The following is a 27,249-nucleotide window of genomic DNA, read 5'->3' as shown; positions in this document are numbered from 1 at the left end:
ACTTTTTGGAGGTCAAAAGTATCTTTATTTTCCTCTATGATTTCATCCTGTAGTGTCATGTTCAGAAAGGCCTTCCCAATCTTAAGATTATAAAACTAGTCACCATATTTCCCTCAGCTATTAATTGAATAATTTATCTTTTCCCCACAGATTTGAAATGCCATCTTTATCATTCACTAAATTCTTAAATATACATAGGTCTGCTTTCGGATTTTCTACTTGATTTCACTGATGTGTCTATGTTGGCATCTATGTCAAATTACTGTACATATTGTGGCTTTATAACACATTTGGATATCTGCTAAGGAAAACCCCAACACATTATTCTTCTTTTTGAAAACATGTTTGTGTGTTTATTCTCCCAGAATTTTGTCAAGCTCTGAAAAGAAATTCCATTAGATTTTCAGTAAGACTGAGTTACATTTGTAGGTTAATTTGCAGAGAATTTGTAATGATATTCGTTATTCTTACTACAGGAATGCAATTTGTCAATATACAGGTCTTTTTATACGGTCCTCAGTAAAATTTAATCATTTTTATTAAGATCTTGCATAATTTTTGTCCAGCTTATTTCTAGATATTTTATGTCTTTTTACTACTACCAATAGGATCGTCTTGCCTTTATGTTTTTTTTTAACTGGTCACAATTGGTAAGTAGGAAAGCTGCTGATTTACCTATTGTTTTATTGCCAGCCTTCTTAATGATATATCTTATTAGAAGTCACAAATCAAAATGCTAGTGATGCAGTCTGAGAATGAACCAATCGGTTCAGACACTGGATATGAACAGTTTGTACAAATTTTCTATGCCATAGCAGCTGAATACTAACTGGGATGTCAGTTCCAATACTTTTTCAGATAAATCTCCTTTTTTCAATATCTTTCATAGGTAAGCAACCATAACATGTATAATTCCTGGCCATTTTTCTTTCCCCTTCACAATATTTTGTTTTCAGGTTTAATTGCATGTATTGAAATTGGAGCACAATCTTAAATAGAAGTGGTGATGATTGACTTCCTCATATTACTCCTGATTGTACTGGAAAAGTTGGTCAGGGAAAGATATTACTGTAAATAATGGTAAGGGAAACACTTATATTCTATTTTATTAATAGTTTTTATAAAATTAGAAATTGATAGTGAATTTTATCTCATACTTTACCTCTACTTTCTATCAAGATGGTTATATGAACTGTTTATTTTGTCCAAGTGATGTTGTAACATATATTAATCCATTTTCCAAGTTGGAGCACCATTGCATTCCTGGAATAAAACCTACTTGGTTATGATGCATAACCTTTGTGTTATACATCTGAATTTAGTATACTAAGGTTTCATTTAGCATTTTTTGTATCTATTAGGCGTAAGTGTGGGATTAGTTACTATTGGACACATTTTGTAACAGTAATTGGTATGTTTCCATCTTTTTATGCTTGCAAAATTTAAATGATGTAGGGATTTTCTGTTTCTTGAAGGTGGTTAGAACTCCCCCAAACAACAGTATGGGCTTTTTGTGTGGCTCATGTTTTAACAATTGCTTTTCATTTCTTTAATAATTTTGGTTTATTTGAGTTTTCTAATTCTTCTTGAGAAAGTCCTGTAATTATATTTTTCTAGAAAATAATACATTTGACTGAGGTTTTCAATTTAGCAAAATAGAGTAACATATAGTTCACTGATAAGTTTTAAAGTAATCATACCTGTTGCTGTATATACTTTCTCATTGTTAATCCTATTCTTTTCTTTCTCTCTCCCTTTTTTATATTTGGACTGGCCAGAGCATTGTTTACCTTACTGATCTTTTCAAAGAGCCTACACCTTTCTGTATGTGCTACAGAGACATGCACATACTGCATACATCATGTGGCACAAGGAACTAGATACTGCTAGCAACCACTTGAGTGAGCTTGGAGACAGATACCTACCAGAAAAGCCTTCACATAGGACTGCATGCCCAGCCAACACTTTGATTTGTGAGAGATGTTGAACCAAGGGCACCCTGCTAAGCTGCACCTGAATTCTTACCCCACAGAGACTGTGACATAATTTGTGTTTTCTGTTTCAAGCAACTAAGTTTTGGGGTAATTGTTATACAGCAGTAGACAACTAATATAGTAGATGATTGAGTCTCTTAGACATTTGTCAACCCTTTCTATTTGGTTTGTGCGGTCAGGTATTAAGGTCCCTGAGTTCTGTTGTTACAGAGAAACCAATCAACTAACACCAACTAAATAAACAAAATGTGCAAAGCAGAGCCTTTCCTCTCGGAAGTCCCCTCTCTCTCACTAGAGTGAGAGAGCTGTTTTCCTTTCTCTTTCTATGTCTCTTGCCTATTAAACCTTTGCTCCTAAACTAAAAAAAAAAAAGTGCAACGCAGAGGTTAGAGACTCTTAGATTGTGCAACTCTTGACTTGCATAACATCAACCTTTTGTAAGTTGTTCCATAAGGGACGGAATACAGTTTTAGAGATGTGAAAATATTAGTGTGATATATGGAAATGTAAAGTATCTCAGGCAGAGATGAATATTGGAAATAGAGAGGGAAAGGCAGACGGCACTCACATGAGAGGGAAGGCCCTTCTGTTCAGCCCCATGTGGTTTCTGGTACCATGTGTATTCTCATTGCATTATCTTGTATTATTTCGGTTTATTAGTTTTATTTTCCCCTTTGCTTTATTTTATTCAGGACTAAAAATTGACAAAGTAAGAGCAAGAAGAGAGGAACAGTTTCTAATTTAAGAAGAGGAATTTATAATAGAAAATAAAAATGTTAAAGAAACACAAAGGCATCCACAGTCTAAATTTCATGAACTTCATTTGGGAAATATTTTTTAAATTATGGTAATTTATGGATGAAAAGCATGAAAGATGGGCTGGGCATGGTGCCTCATGCCTGTAATCCCAGAACTTTGGGAGGCCGAGGCGGGCAGATCATCTGAGGTCAGGAGTTCGAGACCAGCCTGGGCAACATGGTAAAACCCCGTCTCTACTAAAAATACAAAAATTAACTGGGCATAGTGGCAGGCACCTCTAATCCCAGCTACTCGGGAGGCTGAGACAGGAGAATCACTTGAACCCAGGAGGCAGAGGTTGCAGTGAGCTGAGATCACACCATTGCACTCCAGCCTGGGCGACAAGAGCGAAACTCCATCGAAAAAAGAAAAAAAAAAAAAAAAAAGCATGAAAAATGTTTTGCATCTTTGGAACTTAAAGGGTTCATAGAGCAGAGTTCAGGAGGAAAACTTATAGTTACTTATAGAAATAGAGGACTGACTTACAAGGAAGATGGTGAATCATAGTTTAAAATGCATGCCACTTAGCCTAATGACCATTTAAGCAAAGTCTTGAAGTTAGAAACAGGAAAGAAAGTATTGTGAACTCTTGCAGTATGAGGCTACTAGTGGGTCATGTAGGAATTTACATGATTAAAAAATGCATGTTGAGACTGCTGGAATAGACACAAAAAGCAAGAAAAAAGGTGGGACTATTAGAAAGAAATACAGGAGATGACACAGCACAGAAAGTCTTATATGAATAAAAAGAGATTGGCCGGGCGCGGTGGCTCAAGCCTGTAATCCCAGCACTTTGGGAGGCCGAGACGGGCGGATCACGAGGTCAGGAGATCGAGACCATCCTGGCTAACATGGTGAAACCCCATGTCTACTAAAAAATACAAAAAAAAACTAGCCGGGCGAGGTGGCGGGCGCCTCTAGTCCCAGCTACTCCGGAGGCTGAGGCAGGAGAATGGCGTGAACCCGGGAGGCGGAGCTTGCAGTGAGCTGAGATTGTGGCACTGCACTCTAACCTGGGTGACAGAGTAAGACACTGTCTCAAAAAAAAAAAAAAGTGAGGACCTCAGGTGAGGAAAGCCGAGTGCCTGGCGCAGAGGGGTCGATCCCTGTGCACCACGCTATAAAGACATCTTTCAGCCTCACAGTCTAAGAATTAGGGGAAAACTCTCACAATTAAAAAATATGTTTAGAAAATAATTTCCTCATTTCTGTGAGATAGGAACTGCTATTCCCATTTTCCAGCTGAGAAAATTGAGGCCCTGAGAGGTGAGTAATTGCCCCAAGGTCATGAAGCTAGTGACCAATGAAGCTGGAATTGAACTTGGTTGTGTGAATTCAAAATCCATGTACTTATTCTCTCTGTCCTAGTTGTAGTTCTATCTCTGTCCATATCCATTTCTTGTTTGGGAAGATTTAGAGGGTGTTCTCATTTTAGAAGATTTAGATTGTGACAAAAAAGTGAACTACTCTTGGGTTTTATGCATGTGGAGTGGACATACCCGGCCAATCAATTATTTTGGTTGCTTTACTACACATACATTCAAGAGCTCTTTTTAGTTATTGCCTATTGAAGATGCCACGCATTTATTAATTTAAGCCTACTATTAAGCCAGTTAGGCTATACGACTGTATTTGTCTGTCCTCACACTTCTAATAAAGACATACCGGAGATTGGGTAATTTATGAAGGAAAGAGGTTTAATTGACTCACAGTTCCACATGACTGGGGAGGCTTCACAATCATGGCAAAGGAGAAGGAGGAGCACAGTCACATCTCACATGGCAGCAGGCAGGGCAGCATGTGCATCCCTTTATAAAACCATCAGATCTTGTGAGAGTTATTCACTATCAGGAGAACAACACAGGAAAGACTCACCCCCATGATTCAATTACCTCTCACCGGGTCCCTCCCACAACACATGGGAATTATGGGAGCTACAATTCAAGATGAGATTTGGGTGGGGTCACAGCCAAACCATATCAAGGACTATTTACAAGAACCCTAGAAGATTCAAAAGGCTGTTTACAAGAACACTGGGCACTCTCCAGAACCTTGAAAGCACATCTTGGGAGTGCTTACGTGCCATAAGTATTGTGTAAAACTTGATATTACACATTAAAAAAATCTGTGGAATGAATAAATGAAAATATAAAATACTGAGCGTGTGAATGTTTAGAAACTCAAGTCCTACAGGGAAAGTTAGTTTTTCTTCTTGTTTTAACTCTTTCATGCAGGTTGGAATAGAGGTAGGCAGGAAGGAAAGAGTGAGGGAAGAAAAACAAAATATTTTGCACCCAGTGCATATTTAATAACATCATTTTACTGAAATACAATGAGGAATTAAAAAGGAGGATTTATTTTATGGAGCCAGCTAACAATTACCAAGGTCTTACTATGTGTTAAGTTTACACACCATACATAGCATGTAAGTCTGCTGGTTCTCGTATCTGGCTGGACACTGGAATTTCCTGGGAAGTTTTTAAATTATTGTTGCCTGGAGTCTACTCCCAGAGATTCTTATTTAATTGGTCTGGTGTGTAACATGGGCAAATGGGTTTTTTTTAAAGCTCCCCAGGTGATGTGTAACGAACATTGAGAATTTCTGTGTTACTCCTTTTGTTCAGAGGTCGGCAAACTTTTTCTGTAAAAGGCCAGATGATAAATATATTAGCCTTTGTTGGCCATATGGTCTCTGTCACAAATACTCAATTCTGCTGTTATAGCACTAAAGCAGCCACAGACAATATGTGAGTGAGGATAGCTGTGTTCCAATAAAACTTTATTTATGAACACTGAAATTTGAATTTCATAAAATTTTCACATCACAAAAGAGTATTGTTATTTTGATTTTCTTTTCCCAATCATTTAAAAATATCAAAGCCATTCATAGGTCAAGGGCCACACAAAAACAGCAGCTGGCTAGATTTAGCCAGAGTTTGTAGATAGAAGCCAGCTTTAATTCATATAACTCCATGATGGCAGATGCAATATTATTCTCTTTTTTATAGTTGAGGGGAGTGAGATAAGATCAAATGTCTCAGTGATTGGTTCGGGATTTGGCTATAATAATGCTGTTTCTTTTTTAGAAAGCACCAACATTTCTCCAAATATTACCTTTTTGGTTATTTTTGAAGTTAATTATGAGGATAATTGATGTGGGGGAAGCTCTCCTTTCAACCCCTATCCTTTTAAATGTAAATTCCCAGTGACTTCAAGTTAGAATAATGTATTGTTTAATTAAAAAAAAAATTTTGAACTCTTGTTCAGCCCTCTGCTTCTCACATTGCTGGGTAGATCTGGCCTTTAATATGTTCGTTGAGGTATTTATTCAATTTAATTGAAGTTACAATTTTTTCTTGTTCTTCATGTACCTCCGAATCAAGCAAATAGTGTTAAAATATTGCGGTCAATTATACATATAAATCTTGCAGAGTTAATGAACATATTCTCTAGATTGTGGAATAGACTGGACACTTATCTTATTCTTTAAGATAAAATACCACATCTGTATAATGCATTGCTAAGCTTTCTTCTCACTATACACTTTGCCTAGAATCCCATTTTCCATTAAATAATAATCATTGTAATTAATAGACTGGTTATTTTATCTCCCTAATCTGGTTACAGTAATTTATCAAAGGCATGTAAATGAATGTTAGAAAACTAGTGCATCCTTCTTTTTAAAAGAAGGTAAAGAATATAAAAAGTAATAATTATCTAGGGAATATAATAAGCTAGGTACCACTTGTAATTCACTGAAAGAAAAAAATAGAATATTTACTGTTGCCTTAAGGGCTTTTGATAGGATTAACTTACCCTTGTTTCAGGGAGTGACTACAGATAGGTTGATGGGTGACCAGTATGTATTCTTCAAATATTCTCAAGTGCCCTGGGATGGATCAACGGATCTTTTCCTAGCTCTGCATCCCGCATTCCTCGGTGCTGGCCAGCTGAAAAGTGCAATGCCCTCCAGGGATGCTAAGGACCATTCGGAGCCTGGTTGTTCTTAAGAAGGGTTTTAAAAACACTCTAGATTGGGCATCATGGTTCACGCCCATAATCCCAACACCTTGGAAAGCCAAGGTGAGAGGATTCCCTAAGGCCGGGAGTTCAAGACCAACCTGAGCAACATAGCAAGACGCCCCCATCTCTGCAAAAATAAAAATAAATATAAATGAAAACACTTTACCTCTCCCTAAAGCCCAAGGGAAGAATTATTATTACGTATGCCACTCCAGTCCTCAGACATGAACTTTATTTAGTCAAGGAAAGGAAGGAGAATAAAAGGGACCAGACAGGTAGGTGACCAGGCTCTTGTACAAGTTCTGCTGCTCATTTTCAACTGGGCCCATCTGTCTGACCCTTACCACCATGGCATTCTCATTCTTTGTACTCATACCTGTTCTGCATAATCTGTGGAACTCTTCTAATACTTGGATATGATATATCATGCTGTATTAAAACAACACTGGTGAGACAGGGTAGGGGGATGGTTTTAAAGTAATGAGCTTTAAAAATGAGCTTTGGAGCCAGCCAGGCCTGGATTCAAGTTCCAATTACACTCCCCCTAGCTTATAACCTTGGGCATGTTACTACAATAGGGATTAGAAGAGGTTTATAGTGAGAAGTAAATCTGAAAATGCACTGAAAGCTTCAGAATAGTAACTGGACTCAGAATGTGCCCTCAAAAAATGGAATTTATCTCCATTTTGTTCTCCTCCCCTTCTTTCCTTTTTTTTTTTTTTTTAATAATATGCCCTAAGGATTAAAGTGGGACAAGGAACTTCCCATTTTTCTCTGCAGCCACCCACTCCTTTGGAATTTTTATTTGGAAAGAGAACAAAGAGCAAAAAGAGAAGCTTAGAAGAGAAACAGAATATGACCATGACATTCCTAATGCCTTTGGTGGCTTCTCATTTTTCTCAGGATAAAGACAAAATTTTTTGCCGTTGCTTTCACGACCCAGCCAACCTTTTCTGTGCTATGTTTTTTGATTGCTACCCAACAAATTACCACAAACTTTGCAGCTTAAAATGACACCCATTTATTAGCTTCACAGTAGGTCAGAAGTGCAGGCATGGCATGGCTGGCTTCTCTGTTTAGGGTATCACAAAGCTGAATCAAGAAATTGACCAACCTGAATTCTCATCTGCAGGCTCTGAGAAAAGAATCCACTTTAATTACAGATTGAATTATGCCCCCACCTCAAATTCGTATGTTGAAATCATAACCCCGAAGACCTCAGATGGGATCTTATTTGGAGATAGGGTCTTTATAGAGGCCATCAAGTTAAAATGAGTTCATCAAATGGGCTCCAATCCAACATGACTGGTCCTTACAAAAGGGGCAAATTATGACACAAATTCACAAATGCTTAGAGGGTAGATGACATGAAGAGACGGACTATGATGAGATGATATAGACTGTCTGCAAGCCAAGGAGAAAGACCTGGAACAGATACTTCCCTCTTTTAGGTGCAAAAAATCCTGCCAACAATTCAATCTTGGACTTCTTGCTTTCAAAACAATGAGACAATACCTTTCAGTTGTTTAAGCCACCCAGTCTGTGGTGCCTTGGTATGGCAGCCTTAAGAAATGGATAAACAAAGTCATTCTTCTATTCAGAATGCAGTTTCTTGCATTCTTGCCCTTGTAGGACTGAAAATCCCAATTTCCTTGCTGGCTGCCAACTGGGGTCTCTCTTGGCTGCGTGAGGTGGCCCATATTCCTTGCCAGGTGGTTCCCTCCATCTTTAAGCCAGAAACCAATTGAATCCTCTTGTCCTTGGAATCTTTGACTTCCTCAGTCTCTGACTTGTAGACTCAGATTTAAAGGCTTTTGGGATGGTGTCAGAACTACCTGGAGTCTTTCTTCCTAAATGCTAACTGTGCCATATCATATATAACCTAACCTTGGGAGTAAAATCCATCATACTCACAGTCCCAGAAACTGGGGACCTAGAGGGATATTATAATTCTTTTGTTTTTTTGTTTTTTTTGAGACAGAACTTTGTGTTGTCACCCTGGCTGTAGTGCAGTGGTGCAGTCTCAGCTCACTGCAACCTCTTCCTCCCCACGTTCAAGCAGTTCTCCTGCCTCAGCCTCCTGAGTAGCTGGGATTATAGGCGAGTGCCACCACACGTGGCTAATTTTTGTATTTTTAGTAGAGACAGGGTTTTTCCATGTTGGCCAGTCTGATCTCCAACTCCCGGCCTCAAGCAATCCACCCACCTCAGTCTCCCAAAGAGCTGGGATTAGAGGCATAAGCCACAGAGCCTGGCAGGATCTTAGAATTTTTCCTACCACCAGGGCCTTTCAACTTCTGGAGTTCTTCATGCTTCCTCCTAGCACAGCACTTGGTGTTTGCTGTTCCCTTTCTAGGGACACTCTTCATCCCTCCCCACACTTCCCTTGATCAACTTCTATTCCTACTCCAGATCATGGTATGTTCATATATTTGCCCAAATATACAATGCTGTCCTCTAGAGAACTAATCACAGTGTATCACTTTAAAGTTGACATTTTTAAATTGCTATTTGGTTCATTTCTGTCCCATCCATCCACACTATAAAGCCTTGAGAGCAAGGATGGTGTCTGATTATGAACACCACTGTATCCTCTCCCAGAACAGTGCCTCACACTCAACACATGTCTATTGAATAGATGAATCATAAACACACTCCCTACCTTATTCTTTCAGTCTCCTGTACATGTTGAAACAATCAGGAACCAAAGTAGGATAGGTAGGAGGTTCTATTTTTAGGGCAGAGTAGAAGCTCCCTGAGTAAGAATTTGATATGGATCAAATGACTTGACTCCCCATATTAATTTGCAAGTTACTACCTGAACATATTTGCTTTAATTCTTAGGCTCAAGGTGCTGAAACTATAACATCATTACGTAAAAAGGCTGCCATTATTGCTCCTGACAACTTATGCCACTTCCAGTGGCCTTGCAGGAATGGGATAAAGGGCAGACATTTTAAGGACAGATATTTTCAATGAAAGCAGAGACAAAGAAGAATGTGTCCAGGAAGCCTATCTGGAAGGGACACCACACTGTGGGTTTGAGGTGGCCAAGAAGGCACCTGGATTACATCGGTGTCAGATGGAAAGAGATGGTGATGCCTTCTAGGACTCTGCTGCTTTCCAGCTCTATTGAAGCACGAGATGCAGTGGTTCATTGAAATTCAGTAATGGGTTAAACCTCGAGGAGACAACAGCTTGTACTGCTTTGCTTTCCTCTCCACTGTGGCTGTTTGGTGGAGACACAGGGAGTGGGGGCAATGAAGGTGATGGAGGAAAATGTTTCTCTTCTCTGAAGCATCAGAACAGCTCCCTTAATGGCCTCTTATGTCTGAGTCCCAAGGTTTTCGTTCAAAATGATAATAAAAGGACACCTCAAACCTACAGGGAAAACCCACTCACATAGAGCAGCTTCGAGCCAAGCCTCTGGAGTCACCAAGCTGAAAAGAACCTGATTAATGACAGCACCTGAGATAAGTGGCACTTTAACCAACCTTAACTGTTGATGTATGATGACATAATGTCCCCTCCAATTAATGACAAGGATATAAAACACCTGTATTTAGCAGAGCAGATGCTGCTTTTATGGTTAGATGCGCAGATGAAATTGACTTCTAAAGGACCATCTATAACTTACTTCCCTATTATTTGTTTCTATATTTGTTTCATTATGTATGTTGTAGGTGCAGGAGGAAATTTAACCCTGGATTTCACACCTGCACAGCCAAAAGGTATATGCTTATTGTAATTTACTTAAAGACAGCTTCCATCACATCATCAAGCAGGTTGGCGATGGTCATCTCCCTCATTTACTGAGGACCTTTCACACTGTGTGAATCTCATTTTTTTAATATATACATAAAGGTGAGCAATACCTTAAATGAGTCAACTGATCCATTCATTCATCAACCAAAATATACTGAAACCACCTGTTTAAATCCTCTGTAAGGTAAGCACAGCGTAAGTAGCTTTAAAAATTAAAATGGTTATTGCATACTAAACATATGCAATGTGCTGGATTAGGTGTTTTGGGGTTGTCAAGGATTTCTTTATGGAATTATAATTGATGAAAGGAAGTAAGACGTGTACACATGGTGGTAAATGCTAAATCTTAGGGAGAGCCACAGATAGTGGGCATCCGAAGAGCGCAGGGAAAGGAGAGAGCCACATGGGCTGAGGTTGGTGGGGGAATGTGCCTAGAATAGTTGGGATGGAAGAAGAGACTATGTAAATAGCTATCAAAGGAAGAGAGGCCAGATCAGGTGGGAGATTATACTTTGGAAGCAAAGGCAAAGGGAATGCACAGGTCAAGGCAGGATCTGGAGCCAATGAGAAAACCACTGTGTACAAAGTGTACGTAGGACAAATAATAGATCAAAGAGAGAGATTGGGTCAGGATTATTAACGACATTGAAGACTGATTTCATTTCCTTTAAATTATGATTTGGGAATCATCCCTAAGGATAGGGTAAAATATGGGGAATCTCATATTCCTCAACGAGGTTTCCATCCTCATAGTGCTGAGTTAGGTCCTAGCATGCTTGGGTGTGGACTCTTATGGCTCTCTCTGGGGTTTCTGAGGCCAGAAAGGACATTAGTGTCAGGGCTACTGCCCAGAGGATAAGGCCCAGAAGCATCCTTTCTTTTGTGTCTCCTCCACTCTTCCCCCCCGCCCCCTACCCCCACCCCAACCAGGCCATCTCTAGGTCTCGGGCAGCTTTCTCCTCTCTCCCTTGCTGGGGCAGGTGGCCTTCACCAGTTCTGCTTTCACTCTTGGGGCAAACGTTCTGTCTCTTTCACTTTCTTTTGTGCCTTGCTGGCAGGTGTAGCCATTCTCACATGGCAGGGTGGTCTCTGAGTCGGAGGCAGGCCACACAGGCAACTTGGGCTGACAATCTGAGGTCAAACTTCTCTTGATGAATTTGGAGATAGAATGTAAATCCCCTAAGAGCAGGCCTTTGTTTTGTTCATTGCTATATCCCTAGCACCTGTGCCTGGTGCATAGTGTATTTAATACACATTTGTGGAATAAAAAAAGAAAGTGTCATGTTGCATTGCTTTCTTTTTCCCCCATATATTTTTTTTAGGGACCTGGACAGTTGATTGGAGGCAACATTGGCTGTTTGGGGCCCCCATGCCTCAGACTTCTCTGTTTCTACCTATGAATACCTGTTAATAGCTACTGGCATCCAATTTTAATACCCCCAACAGTAGCCACTAGCATTTGGCAACTAGCTTTTCCTTTGCTTTTCTTAGAGAAGCTATTTTTGGAGTCAGCAAAGCCCCCAAGGATAGTTTAAATTTCCTATGCCCTGCTACCTGAAGATTCCAGTCTGAGGAGAGAGTCAGCAGAGGCCACATGGGACCCATTCTCATTTCAGCTTCGTGAAGAGAAAAGGTGCCCTTCCTGCTCTTCAAGAGTATTTTCTCCATTTCACACCCACCTCTCTAACTGGACCAGACTCATACTTTATCCATGATCCATTCTCTCTCTGTCTGGTGTTTTCTACCTCTTACTATCAACAGATTACTTCCTTGGAAACTATAGACATGTTTTTCTTATCTTTAAAAAAATCTGTCTTCCTCTTTGTGTTCCAGTTGTTGCCATTGTCCCTTTCTGCTTTCCTTTATCGTCTAGTTTCTTGGGACACACACGCATGCACACACACACACACACACTCTCTCTTATTGCCTTGACTTCCTTACTCTCATCTCATGGCTTCCTAATGCCTTCCTAGGTGACCAGCTTGGGACTGGCCTTACACTGTCTGGTATCTCACATTGCATTAGAGACCCTTCGTGCTGTTGGAGGTCCCAGCTCTTTATGCTGGTTCATCTTATACAGCTATTGAATGGGATTCTAGGAATCATTATCATGTCTATCACCTATTTGTCTATTAAAATGATATTGAAAGAACTGGGCCCATGAGAAGTTTTCTTCTTTACCCTAATAGTTGTATTTTCACAGAAAGCTTCTTCTTTTGGAAAAAGGGCAAGTCATGGCTCCATGCTGTGTTATGTAATCTTAGCAGGAGTTTAAGACTTGGGAATGTTCTGAGGGGATGGATAGGTAATAGAGGATTCTCTGTGCCCCACTGGTTATCCAAGAATTATAGACTAGAATTGCACTCTACACAACTAGAAGGAACCTCAGAGACCACCTAGTTACATGAGGAAATTGAGGGCCTGGAGGCTGGGATGTGGGCAGAGAAAATGTAGTGTGGTAGTGCTGAACCTGAATTCGTGGGTTTAAGTCCCATCTCTGCCATTGAAGGGCCAGTTGCTTTGCCTCTTTATGTCCACGTTTCCTCATCTGTAAAATGGAGCAATAATAGCAGCTATTCCATGGGGCTGTTGTGCAGATTAAGCAGTTAATACTTGCAAGGCTCTTGGAATAGTGCCTGGCAAATAATAAACATGTATATTAGTGCTATTTCCCAGTATTAGTTAAACAATCATTTGTTGACAATGCACTGCATGCTAGAAACCGTACTTGGATAAGAAAATGATGAAGTCACATAATTGATGTGTGTAAGTTCCTGGGGGAGAACAGTCAGGACACAGTGGGGTATGGGATCTCCTCAATGCTGCCGTTAACTTCCATATAATCTTGACAAGGTGGTCATGTGTTCTGTTGTTCCAAGTGTTAGAATGAGAACTCATCCAGGTGTCCATGCGCAAGCATTGTCTGCAGACATTTCTATTTGCACATTTAGGAAAAAAGGAGATGCCCAGCACTTTGTGAGGCCAAGGCAGGCAGATCATGAGGTCAGGAGTTCAAGACCAGCCCGGCCAACATGGGGAAACCCCGCCTCTACTAAAAATACAAAAATTAGCTGGGCAAGGTGGTGCATGCCTGTAATTCCAGCTACTCAGGAGGCTGAGGTAGGAGAAGTGCTTGAACTGGGACCTGGGAGGTGGAAGTTGCAGTAAGCCGAGATCATGCCACTGTGCTCCATCCTGGGCTACAGAGTGGGACTCTGTCTCAAAAAAAAAAAAAAAAAAAAAGGAGATGCATTAAGATGCCATTCAGTAGAATACTTCTAAAAGAAATGGAATGTACATGGCTTGGCCAATGGAAATAATGGAAATAATGACCTTTTTGCCTGAAGCCATAAGCTTGTTTGTCCTTTTCCTTTGTCATGGGTATGTTTAGTCTTCAAAATGACTTTTAAGGATGTTTATTATTTCTAAGAGAAGAGCAGTATTTTCTTGACCAAACAGAGGTGCCACTTCCATGAGCCAACCCTTGAGTTCAGTGTACTTGGAAGTGAGATACTCAGCTTTTGATCTGTTGTATTTGTTGGAGTATTTATTTTATGTACTGATTTATTTTTAATGGCAGAGATATATGGAAGTTGTCTCCTAAGCAGAAAATAAACAAATGCCCACTCAGAGATTTGTGCTCATAACAGAATTTTTGGTCTGTGAATTGGGTCCTGAGAGATTAAAGACAGCTGGTGCATACCGCAGCCGCCACGAAGCAGCGTGTTTCTGGGGAAGTGTGTTGAATGAAATCTAAACAATGCTAACTGGTCACAGACACTAATTAAGAAGTGTGCCAGTAGCTGTGGGCTGCTCAAATAAAACGCTATCTTTTCTTCACTCTGTTGACACAGAGATACAAATAAGGTTCCAGAAAGATTGGAAAGGAGAGAGTGTGGGGACTGTAATCTTGTCTTTCCGGTATGTTTGCCAAAATCAGATAACACTAAGAAGGAACTGGTTCAAAACCACCAAAACGCATTGTTAAATGAGGGCTGCACTGTGTTTTCCTTAAGAAAAAAAAGTCATAGAGCTCAAATCTTTCAAATTCTCACTTCTTTACCATCATAATTTTGTATTAGTTAGAAAGAAAATAGTTATACTAAGAATTATTTGCCATGGCTTATGTATAGTTTTACAGATGATGTATTGTGAAAAAAAAAACACTTTAAAGAAATCTATGATAAGATAAATCTCTGTAGATTATTTCATAAAGTGGTGAAATGAATTTAAGAACAATTCTGTTTTTTTTTTTATTTTTTTTGAGATAGAGTTTTGCTCTTGTTGCCCAGGCTGGAATGCAATGGTATGATCCCAGCTCACTGCAACCTCTGCTTCTTGGGTTCAAGAGATTCTCCTGCCTCAGGCTCCCGAGCAGCTGGGATTACAGGCATGTGCCACCACGCCCGGCTAATTTTGTGTTTTTAGTAGAGACAGGGTTTCTCCATGTTGGTCAGGGTGGTCTCAAACTCCCGACCTCAGGTGATCCATCCACCTCGGCCTCCCAAAGTGCTGGAATTACAGGCATACGCCACTGCCCCCGGTCGAACAATTCTGTTTTAAAGATGTTACCATTAGTAAAACATTGTAGGCAAATTCCTCATTTCAGGAAGCCTAAGGGTGTCCTTGAAGGCTGAGAGTGCTTTTCTCTCTGGACACTTGGGTAGGGAGATTTGTGTCAATTGTGTAACTCTAAGAGGTAAGAGTTCAGTTTTGTCACATGGATATATTGCATAATGGCAAAGTCTGGGCTTTTAATGTAACCATCACCTGAATAATGTACATTGTGCCCATTAAGTAATTTCTCATCCTTTGCTCCCCTCCCACCCTCCTACCCTACTGAGTCTCCAGTGTCTACTATTCCACACTCTATGTCCATGTGTACACATTATTTAGCTCCCACTTAAAAGTGAAAACATGTGGTATTTGATTTTCTGTTTTGAAGCTGTTTCACTTAAGATATTGGCCTCCAGTTCCATCCATGCTGCTGCAAAAGATATGATTTCATTCTTTTTTATGGTTTACAGTCAGATGTTGGATGAGACATGAGAACCTGGGAGAGTCTGGGGAGCTGGGAACAGAGCAACCATGGTGGAATAGAGGCAAAGGAAATGAACAAGGTCTTCAATTCCCTGTGTCGCTCCTTGCTGTATCCCCTGGACCCTAAGGTAGATGCAAAGCTATTTTAAACTAAATGGATGAGAAATGGAGCTGACACATACTTTTGCGCCTAATAACCCTTCTTCCTACAGTGAAAGTGGAGTTGGCTTTGTGGTGATGGTTAGAAAGTTAGTGTCTACCCAGGCCCCTGCCTACTCACCTCCTTAAGCAGCAGGGTTTTTCTTTGTCAAGCTCTTTATGACTTTCAAATCTTCTCTTTTGGAGTGAAATAACAGTCATGATTCCAATTAATACTGTTTGAGGATTTACAATGGGCCAGGCACCAAGAGCTTTACTTGTATTACTTTATTTAATCCTCACGACAACTCCAAGAGATTATTCCCATTTTATAGGTGAGGAAACTCAGATAGTAAGAGGTTCGTTCAATCAGTCATCCAAGACCAAAGAGCAGGTAAGTGGTGAAAGCAGGATCCAAATTGTATGTCCTTGAAGAAGACCAAAGTTGGAGCCTTCTAGAGAGTTCTGGGAAACCCGTAAAACAGCATGACAGGAATAGAGAGGCCAGGCCAGCCTGAGAGCTTACCTTGAAGGTCAGAGAAGGATAGAGCTTAGGTAGGTGTGGGAGAGGTGAAGCTTAATTCCACGCCTATCTAGGAACACTCAGCAACCAGATGTAATGTTCATGTTTATTATGTGTATTTAATGGTAGTTTGTGTTAGTTAAGAATGATTCATCCTGTACAGTATTTAAGATCACCCAAGGAGGCTGAGGAAGGTATGCACAGATGGTGAGAGGCAGGAGTAGTAACAGATAAGTACCTTATTTGGTATAAACCTAGCTACATCACTTAGAATTCAGGAAAATGGTGTTTGCAACTGACAGAAGATCCAAGTAGCAAAAGTTTAAGCAAGATAGAAATTTACTTTCCTTTTACATATTAAAAAAGTTTGGAAGCCCAAGGCTGGCAGAGCAGCTTCATGAAGTTCTCTGGATGCAGGTTCCTTCTCTCTTGCTGCTCCACACATCTCAGGGTGAAGTTTCCATCTTATGGCACAAGATAGCTACCTGGACTCCAGCCATCATATGTACAACCCATTCTACAGGAAGTCATGTGGTACATTTACTTATGTGTCATTGGCCAGAGCTTAATCTTTGACTATGTTATACCACTATTATGATGAAAAAGTCCCACTGAAAGTGTTGCTATGAAAGGATAGCAACATGTAATAAATTATTCTCTCCAAGTACTACTTTTATTTTCATTAGACCTCTTGGATTCATAGCACCTTCACTCCAGAATTTTATTTTTATGCAGATACCATACAAATAGGTGAAAGAACTATTTCAGGTAGATGAAAGTTTGGGGAATTTTCTGTAATGTTAAAGCACACAAGACAGAGATCCTGGCTTGAGCTTTTGGACCAAATCTCTGTTTGTTCACTCCTGAAAAAAATGGCTAAATATAGGTGAGATGCTGGTTTTTGAATAATTGTAAGATGAATTGCTTTATTCCAGTCTCAACGTTTATGATTGGAAAAAAACACACATGTAGAGAAAAACATACTCTATGTTAAGTAGCAAAATCTACAACTTAATGAAGGGTAGAATATTTAGTTACACAGAGCCTTTGAAGTACAGAATATTAAAGCTTAAGTAAATTAAGCTAGTTATTCAAGAGGCAAGATGTTATCAGTTAAAGCTGTTTGTTGTTTTTACATTGCAAGTAAACAACACTGACGTGGGTTAACATAAGCAGGGAGAATTTAAAAAGTAATTCATTGGAAGATAAATTTACAGTGAGCTTACTGAATCCAAGAAAAAGTAAAAATTGCAGATGATCATACCTACAGAAAACTCCCCAACAATTCATGACATCAGGAAAGACATTCACCAGGGAATATGTTGGTCTCTTTAGATTCTCCAGAATGAACTAGATTTATACATTTTCCATATTTGGGTCACTGCTCTCTAGATTCAGATTTCCAGGAAGTCTGACCCACTAAACTGGGATCTGGTGCCCACCAGTTGGCCAGGAGATGATGTGGTGCCTTGACCAACAAAGCTACCAAAATTGGATGCACAAGGGGTGGGGTGGTTTCCCACAGTAAAATTAGGACACTTGTAGCAAGATAAAGGTGTAGGGACACTGGCAGGTAAAGATGACAGATGGCTGACTACATGCACAGAGAGTGACTTAACTTGAATCTCAAAAGGACAGGGAAAAACATGGAGACTCGGGTTTAGGGTGGTTTAAAAGCAATAAGACCATGAGCAAGTCTGACTAACTCATGTAGAAGTTCCTTATTTCATTAAACAAACCCCGTAGCTGCAATGTCAAAAGGATCCCTTGGTCCCCAGTAACAGAAAAAAAGCAGGGCTGAAGAGGAGGGAGGGAGAAATAGACGGAGGAAGAGAATGAGAGGGATGAAGTGTGTGGCATCGTAGGGCCTGGCTCTACTTAAAATTCTGAAATAAAAAACAGTCCCTCCATGTTTTTCCTGGAAGGTGCAATGCTCTTGGCTGCCATTGGGCATCAACAAATGGAGCCACCTTAACATATCATCTTGGGGACCTGGTGACACATCTGTGTTGTGACAGCATCACGAGGAGCCAGTGTTTCATCTTCAGTTTGGATGAGCTGATAAAACCAAGAGCTTTAGAGTCAAGGAGGCCTGTGAGTCAAACCTCACTTCTTTAAACAGGAGAGTTATTTAATCACTATTTCCTCTGTTAATTTAAGATTTCTATAGCTACCAATTGAGTGCAGGTTGAGTATCTCTGATCGAAATGCTTGAGATGAGATGGTTCAGCGTCTGTATTTTTTCATATGTTGGAATATTTCTATATACATCATGAAATGTCTTGGGGATGAGACCCAAATCTAAATGCAAAATTTATGTATGTTTCATATGCATTTTATACACAAAGCCTAAAGGTAATTTTATCCAATATTTTAAATAATTTTGCACATGAAAAATAGTTTTGACTGAAACCTGTGATGTGAAGTCAGGTGTGGAATTTTTCACATGTGACATCACACCAGTGCTCAAAAAGTTTCAGGTTTTGGAGCGTTGTGGATTTCAGATTTTTGGATTAGAGATGCTCCACTTGTGTGTGTCCTGACTACCTCTGAGGCCTGGCAAGCTGTGGTTCCTCCATCTGCCCTCTGACTCCATCATCTTCCACTTCACTCATGCTCACTTGGCTCCATCCACACTCACCCTGATGGTTTTTTTTTTTTTTTGAGACGGAGTCTCGCTCTGTCGCCCAGGCTGGAGTGCAGTGGCGCAATCTCGGCTCACTGCAAGCTCCACCTCCCGGATTCACGCCATTCTCCTGCCTCAGCCTCCCGTGTAGCTGGGACTACCGGCGCCCGCCACCACGACCGGCTAATTTTTTTTTTGTATTTTTAGTAGACACGGGGTTTCACCGTGTTAGCCAGGATGGTCTCGATCTCTTGACCTCATGATCTGCCCGTCTCGGCCTCCCAAAGTGCTGGGATTACAGGCGTGAGCCACCGCGCCCGGCCTCCCTGATGGTTTTTAAGCAGGCTGGGCACAATAGGAAGCTAGAGAATTATGACCCAAGTCAGGGAGATGGTTGAAACCAGCTCATGCTGTGGAATCTGAAGAGACCACCCTCTTCCCTGGGGCCTGTCTTTCCAGAGGCCTGAGGTCGATTAGTCTTTGGGGGAATTTTTGCAAAAATGCTTGTCTTAGTTTCCTCGAGGTGCAGTACAAACTGCCGCAACTTAGTGTCTTGAAGCAATACAAATTGGGCTGGGTGTGGTCGTTCATGCCCGAATCCCAGCATTTTGGGAGGCCGAGGCAGGTGGATCACTTGAGGTCAGGAGTTCGAGACCAGCCTGGCCAACATGGCAAAACCCCGTCTTTACTGAAAAAACAAAAATTAGGCATGGTGGCCCATGCCTGTGATCCCAGCTACTCGGGAGGTGGAGGCAGGAGAATCACTTGAACCTGGGAGGCAGAGGTTGCAGTGAGCCGGATAGCGCCACTGCACTCCAGCCTGGTCGACGGAGCGAGGCTCCGTCTCAAAAAATAAAAATATAGGCCGGGCGCGGTGGCTCAAGCCTGTAATCCCAGCACTTTGGGAGGCCAAGACGGGTGGATCACGAGGTTAGGAGATCGAGACCATCCTGGCTAACACGGTGAAACCCCATCTCTACTAAAAAATACAAAAAACTATCCGGGCGAGGTGGCAGGCGCCTGTAGGCCCAGCTACTCGGGAGGCTGAGGCAGGAGAATGGCGTGAACCCGGGAGGTGGAGCTTGCAGTGAGCTGAGATCCGGCCACTGCACTCCAGCCTTGGCAACAGAGCGAGACTCCGTCTCAAAAAAAATAAAATAAAATAAAAAAATAAAAATATAATAAAAAAAATAAAAATAAAAAAAGGAAACAATACAATACAAATTGAATATCTTAAGTTCTGAAGTCTTCCTGGGCTAAAATCAATGCGTGGACAGGGCTATGCTCCTTTCTGTGAGCCTTTGGAGAGAAATCATTTCCTTGTCCTTCTCATTTGCTGGAGGCTTCCACACTTTTTGGCTCATGGCCCATTCCTCCTTCTTCAAACCCAGCAATGCAGGACTGAGTCCTCCCCATACTGCTGTCTCTATACTTTTCTCTTCTGTCTCCATCCCTGTTCTTATACCTTTAAGGACTTCAATGATTACGTTGAGTCCACCTGTATAATTCAGGTTGATCTCTCCATTTTAAGGTCAGATGATTAGCAACCTTAATCCATCTGCCACCTTAATTCCCCCTTGGCATATAACCTAACCTAGTTATAGCATCCTGGGATTAAGACATGGTCTGCCTGGTGGAGTGGCTCATGCCTGTAATCCCAGCACTTTGGGAGGGGGAGGTGGGTGGATAATTTGAGGTCAGGAGTTCAAGACCAGCTTAGCCAACATGGTGAGACCCCATCTTTACTAAAAATACAAAAATTAGCCAGGCGTGTTGGCACATACCTGTAATCCCAGCTACTGGGGAGGCGGAGGCAGGATAATCATTTGAACCTGGGAGGTGGAGGTTGCAGTGAACTGAGATCACACCATGGCACTCCAGCCTGGGTGACAGAGAGAGACTCTGTCAAAAAAAAAAAAAAAAGAAAGAAAGAAAGAAAAGACATGGTCATCTCTAAAGAGGGGCATATTATTTTGTTTATCACATTAATAATGTCTAATTTCCACTTTTTCTTCGACTCAGTCAACTCTCTAATATTCTTCCAATACCTTATTTTAATTTTCTCTGTTATGTGAACCCGTTAGTGTTGGTTACTTCTGTCTGGATCATTTCCCCCAAGATATGGCAGGTCCCTCTTGCTCTCCTTGTGTTTGTTAAAGTGTCACCTTCTCAATGAGATCTTCAGACCTATTCTTGCCACACTCCAGGATTCCTGAACCTCTTTACCCTAATCAATTATTTTCTAGCTCTTGTCACCTTCTACCTTACTACATAATATGTCATACTTATTTACTATTATATTTATTTTCAGTCTTCAGTCATTTGAACAGTATGTCTTTGACATAACAGGTACTTAATAGATAATTTGATGAATGACTGAAAAGTGTGGCTGTTAGGATTAAATACAATGAGCAGAAACGACTTGTGCCCAACTCTTAAGACATCTTCTGGCACGTAGGAAGTGCTCATGCAATGTTCACTCTTATTTCTAATTCCCGACTATCTCTGACTTCTAGACTTCTTCATGCCAAATCCTTCGGTCCAAATTTGAGGATAGCACAAATGTTGCTAACAAGCCCCAAGAAACTTAACTTTAAGTGTTTCTTTGGCTAGAAAGTAAACTTTAATTCTTTGAAAGCCACAAAAATCTTTTAAACAAGGCAGAATTACCATATTGGCCTTGTCTTTCTGGAACTGTTTGGAATGAATGAACAAATCATGCATTTATGCACCAGAAGTTCGGTTTGCTTTTCCTTTAGAGTAACGGCTCTCTGCTCCTGAATGTGAGAGGCCCCATCAGCTGCCTCAAGATTCCAGGCAACTGCAGCAGCTGTCACAAAGCATCGTGTGGCATTGAGGAATGTGGTCAGAAAGCCGCTACATGAAAAAAGGGTCTCAGGAAGGCAAGAAGGAGGGAACGGCCCTACGTGCCATGTGAGGAATGGGGCTTTTTCAAATCAACTCCTCTAAAGAACCACTTCCCTGAATCTGTTGAAAGTGTAAAGTTTTCACCCTGCAAATCAGAGAAGTTCAAGTTTATACTCTAGGTAAAGAAGGTTTCCTTAAAGTAGGCCAGCAGCTGCAGCTCTCAGAAGAAAAAGAGGAAGACAATACATTTTCTTGCTTCGGTTCTGCGGTGGCAGGTGCACACCAAGGGGCATGGCCTCCAGAAGGAACAGGGGCTTGGCTGGAGAACTGTCAATTAATCATCCAGGAGAATGCCCCTGACAGCAGGGAGAAAACTCCCATTCATTTCCTCAGGATTGTGCTGCGGCCACTAAATGCAATGTTTCTACAAATAAGAATTCATCTGCTCCTGGCTCCGGGGGTCATTTGTTTGCTCCTGTGTGTTGTGGAACAAGACCTGCTCTGCAATCACACAGGCCTGTGCTGCGTCCTCGAACACAGTTATTACATTCCCATCTAGTTTTCCTCTTACTGTGCCCTATTTTGAATGTACCCCCCTCCTCTCATCTCGGCCTCATGTAAATTCTATGCATCCTTTACAACCCCACCAAATTCCACTTCCTCCTGCAGCCACATCTTTTGATTGCTTTCCCCTTTACCCTATTTTGTAAGTCAAGTGATCATGTATTATATGTATAATGATAAATAGTAAAAACCTGGCATTAAAAATGCCCCACTTTCCCATTTACTATCTGTACCACCTTGAGGAAGTAGTCACTTCACCTCTTTGAGCCTCTGGTTCCTTATCTTTAAGGTGGGGATTTCATCTAATTCAGAGTGATCATGAGTGTTGGAAGAGATAACCTATGAAAATTCTCCCGGGCCTCTTTGGCCATCACAATTGCAAAGTAAATAGTAGTTGATTCTGAAACTACTGTCCTCAGGATGGTTCAGACGCTAAACTAGAGTCTGGCATTTTGAAATCATTTCTGTGAGGGTGGGCAGGGGGTGGGGGATGGTTACACAAGCTCCCTGGGATGCAAGCTCTGTAGGGCAGAGCCCTTGTCAGAATGGGCTTGAGTAGAATGGGCTCCTCATTAGCACCAACTGAATATTCCACCCCATGGTTTTAATTACTTTTTTTCTTCTAGATTTACATTTTGTCTCCCAACTGCATTATACTCTTCTTGGGGTCAGGAGGACGGCTTTTACAGAATTTATGTTCCACCCAAGGTCTCTGCCCTATTAAATGCTCAATAAATCTCCTGGCTCATGGAAAACATTGTTATGGATAGCACACTGTGAGGTGTACTTCCTTCCCTGGACTGCTTATTGTTCTCCATTCACAACATCTGATTTATATGTATGTTTGGCAATTAATTGCTATGTGCCATCTACCATTTAAAACCCAAGCAGAGAGAAATTGTGCTTATAAGAAAAGAAAAAATAGAAAGAAAAGTCATACTTTTCATGTTTATAAAATACGAATTCTGGAGTTGATGTCTTTACCACACTAGAGTAAATTGGTCCTTTAATTGTTCAAGATTTCCACATCAATAAATAACTTTATTTATAAAAACTCTCCTCTTGTATAAGGTGATGTCAGGTACACTGATGCAATCAAGAAATGCTCTCTCTGGACTCTCAATGTGGTGCCCTTGGAAAATCAGTTCAATTTGGTATTCTCACATAGGAGGGTAGAGACAATGAAGACTGCTTAGTTGGATCCTCATGGTTGGCTTTAGATATTTACCTCAATTACTGGAAATAATCACTTAAAGACTTCTAATTGAGCCTTTCTCTTGCCCTCTGACCTCTTCACAAGGTATATTATATGGATTAGAATTAACATTATTTAAGGTTTTAATGATAAATCTCAGTCTTCAGTGAAAGATCCTATAAATCTGTTTTCTCAATCCTGGCTACCCATTAGAATCACTTGGAATTAAAAAACAAAATAAAACAAAAAGAAAAAACAAAAACAAAAAAAACCAGCACTCTGGCTTTATCCCAGACCAAATGAATCAGAATCTCTGGCAATGATATTTTCCTGAAACTCCCTGGGTGCTTCTCCTACGCAGCCGGGGCTGAGACTCACTGCTGAATCATGGAGAAAATGTTACGGAAATAGCTGCCAAGGTCTTCCTTCATTTCCTCATTATCAATAAGCCTCTATAGGATAGACACTGTTTGAATATAGTAGTAGTTCAATTGTAGACGCCAATATTTTAATTATTGGCTACTGGCTAATCTGACTGAGTTCTACAAGTAAACATGGAAATTTAGCTTCTCCTGGGTCAGAAAAAGAGTTTGTTTATTCTGCCTATGTGCTCTGTTTGTGGCATCAAAGACTGTTTTGGGAAGAACATTTTAATTACTCTCCTTGAAGGATCCCTGAAAGATCCTAAATATGTTTTAAAAAATCTAATTTTCCTTAAAGCGACTCCTTTCTACTCCTTTTTTCTTTTTCATAATTATTTGGTAGTTCTTAAACATTTTTCTTTTCATAAATTTAAAATTCTGTTGTTTAATTTCATAAAGAATCTTACAGTTTTAATGTAAATGTGTTGCACTTGTAGATTAAATTGGGGTAAGAATTAAAATACTTATATATTATAAACACAATAAAAATGTTATTATTGCATTTAATAGACATTTGGATTCATTCACAAACTTTACTGTTCTCTTTGCTCACTATTTTTTCTACTTATGTGTTTATTTTTCTTGCTGTTGTAGAATATCCTCAAGTAGTTCTTTCAATTAAGGTAGTATATAGCCTTTGTATGTACAAAAATGTCTTTATTTCACCCTCACCCATGAATTTTTTTTTTAGAATTCTAAATTGACATTTTTTTTTTTAACACGAAGTTATAATTCATTTGTCTCTGGCATCTATTGCTGCTGAAAATAATTTTGCTTTTGGCCTGGTTGTAGTAGTGCCTTTGTAGCTAAACTGTGTTTTCTCCCAGCAACTTTTAACAATTTGTATTAATGTTCTTGCATTTCACTAAAAAGTATAACTAGATATTGTTTGAATTTTTTTTTTGTCACATCATTCAGTGTACACAAAGACTTATTCAGAAAAAATCACAGCCATTATCTTTTCAAATACTGCTCTTCTGTTTCTTCGATCCTCTGCTTCTAGGTCTATATTTATACATATGATGCAACTTCTTAGCCAGCCCACATGAATGTCTTAAATTCTCTTTCATATTAAAAAAAAATTACTTTATTTCTCTGTGCCAAATTCTGTGTTCATCCCTCAGTCTTATTTCCTAGCTGTCTTTGTGTTCAGCTTAGTATTTATTTCAGCTAGTTTTTTATTTCAATGACTATATTTTTTATGTCCAAGTTTTTATTGTTTATTTATTAAAATCTCCTCCTATTTTTCACTCATGACAATGAACTTTATTTCATAATTTCTTCTTTCTTTGTGGATGTCATTCCTTCCTTACTTCGTTGAGGAATGTAAACACATTTACTATGAAACTTTTTTCAGATAATCGAACTATTTGTGTTTTCTGTGAGTGAATTCTTTTGTGGTTACATTCTTTGTTTATCTTTTGTTGTTACTTTTCTTTCTATGCTCTGAATTACAGTATGCAAGCTCATCTTGAAGAGAGACTAATTCTAACTACCACTGCTACTCTTGTTCTTCTTCCTTCTTCTCTCTTCTTTCCCTTCATCCTCTTCCTCCTCCTCTTGTTCACCCCTCCTACTCTATCTTCTTTTCCTCTTCCTCCTCCTTCTCTTCTTCATTCATCTTACTTCCTTATTTACTGTTCATTCCCTACTATGTCTGGCCATTTTATAATTACATTCCTACAAACCTCCATTATGGAGAAGCATGTCTTATTTTGGGACCCTCACCCTACATTAATATCACAGATCTAGTTTCCAAGCTAGTAGGCAGTATGGCCCAGGTCCTCCTTCCCTCGCTATCTACTTCTCCTTCCAGCTAAGAGAGCAATGCAATAAAGGTTGCCAGCCCTGAATTGTGCTGCTATTTTTCAGAATGCATTTATTGCAGGGTGAGATCTCCACTGCCTAAAGTTTTACACCATTCATCAGGCACTAGTCACCTGTCTTCATTGCAAGCAGATTAATTCCTCCTTATCCCACAGGAGAATGGGACAATCCTAACTATTTCTAGTCCCAACATTAAACAGGTTTTCTGCTGCCTCACTGCTTATTATTGTCTTTTGTTGTGGGAGTTCCATTTTTGATGTATGGGATATTCACTTTGTGAATCTATTTCTTTTATTTTTTTTCCAACTTTTTATTTAGAAGACTTTAAATCACGGAAAAGTGGTAAGAGTATCAAATTAACATCTTAAAGCCACCTAGTTTCATCAATTGTTACCAAGTTCCAAGATTTTCTTATTCCCTCTTTTTCTCTTTTCCTGGACCATTTGAGAGTTAATCGTAGACGTAATTATTCTTGACCTTTACCCATAAAATACTTCAGTCATCCATCTCCTGAGTATAAGAACATTCTTCTGCATAGCCTCAATAAGATTATCACACTCAGACAATTTATTATCTAGCACACACGTCATATATAGATTTTTCCCTAAGTATCCATTACAAACGTGTTTTTGATCCAGGATCCTATTGTGGGCTAAGAATTCCCTTTCACTGTTGTCTCTCTTTATTCTCTTTTCCAAGACATTTTTTTGTGTGTATACGGAGTGGGAAGGGGCAACCAGGGGTCGTTTCATGGCATCTTTTGAAGAATCCAGGACAGTTGGTTTACAGAATGTCCTCGATTTGGATTTGTCTGATTGTTTTACTTGATTTGATTCAGGGTAAGCATTTTGTCAGAGGACCACATTGTGTATTTCATATTGCATGATACCAGAGACGCATGGTGTCAGTTCATTGGGTGTTTTTTTTTAAAAAAAAACATGAATTCATGGTTTTGAAAAATATTTTACTGCTTTGTTTCTCTACGTTTGGGGTTGGGAAGAAAATTCTGCATGAACTCATAGCACCATGGTGAGTGGAACTCTTAACTGACTTTTACTATTGCACTAGAATTACATTCATCAGGTTGCATACTTTTAAAATACAATGATGAAAGTCATTTTGAGAATCTCATGTCATTTTCCTCTTGAATCCAGTAGCAGCAATGAGGAATCAAATGTCAATCTTTTTTTTTTTTTTTTCTTTTGCAGGGGACTTCTTTTTTTAATTCTGGATCACTTTAGGATGTTTCCTCATGCTTACTGTGTTGTGTTCACGATTTGCCCAAGTGTATATAACAATGTTTTATTCTGGACAGCACTCAGAGTGACCTTTCTTTTTGTAACTTTCTATCTCTTTATTGCTTTGTGATACAGTTTTGAAAAATCCTTGGCTCTGTTTTCCATGTACTAAATGTGTTAGATCCTACTGCTATAAAGAAATACCTGAGACTGGGTAACTTATAAAGA

The 27,249-nt window shown here is 39.9% G+C and overlaps 1 long non-coding RNA gene across 2 annotated transcripts in view; it reads left to right on the top strand.

Annotated features, from left to right (window-relative positions):
- Window positions 1-24,282, top strand: part of LOC117099085 — a 29,774-nt gene extending 5,492 nt beyond the window's left edge. The window contains exons 2-5 of one of the 2 annotated variants that reach the window (XR_004443691.1): window positions 9,660-10,546; window positions 15,608-15,748; window positions 18,207-18,375; window positions 21,667-24,282. This is a non-coding gene — a long non-coding RNA (uncharacterized LOC117099085). The remainder of the gene's footprint in view (window positions 1-9,659; window positions 10,547-15,607; window positions 15,749-18,206; window positions 18,376-21,666) is intronic. The other variant, XR_004443688.1, reaches the window with a different exon arrangement.
- The last annotated feature ends 2,967 nt before the right edge of the window (window positions 24,283-27,249 follow it).

The sequence above is a fragment of the Trachypithecus francoisi genome, unplaced genomic scaffold (assembly GCF_009764315.1).
Source record: "Trachypithecus francoisi isolate TF-2019V2 unplaced genomic scaffold, Tfra_2.0 Contig01474, whole genome shotgun sequence".
Lineage (NCBI taxonomy): Eukaryota > Metazoa > Chordata > Mammalia > Primates > Cercopithecidae > Trachypithecus > Trachypithecus francoisi.
The sequence above is the reverse complement of the archived record's forward strand: the minus strand, read 5'-3'. Positions and strand labels throughout refer to the sequence as shown.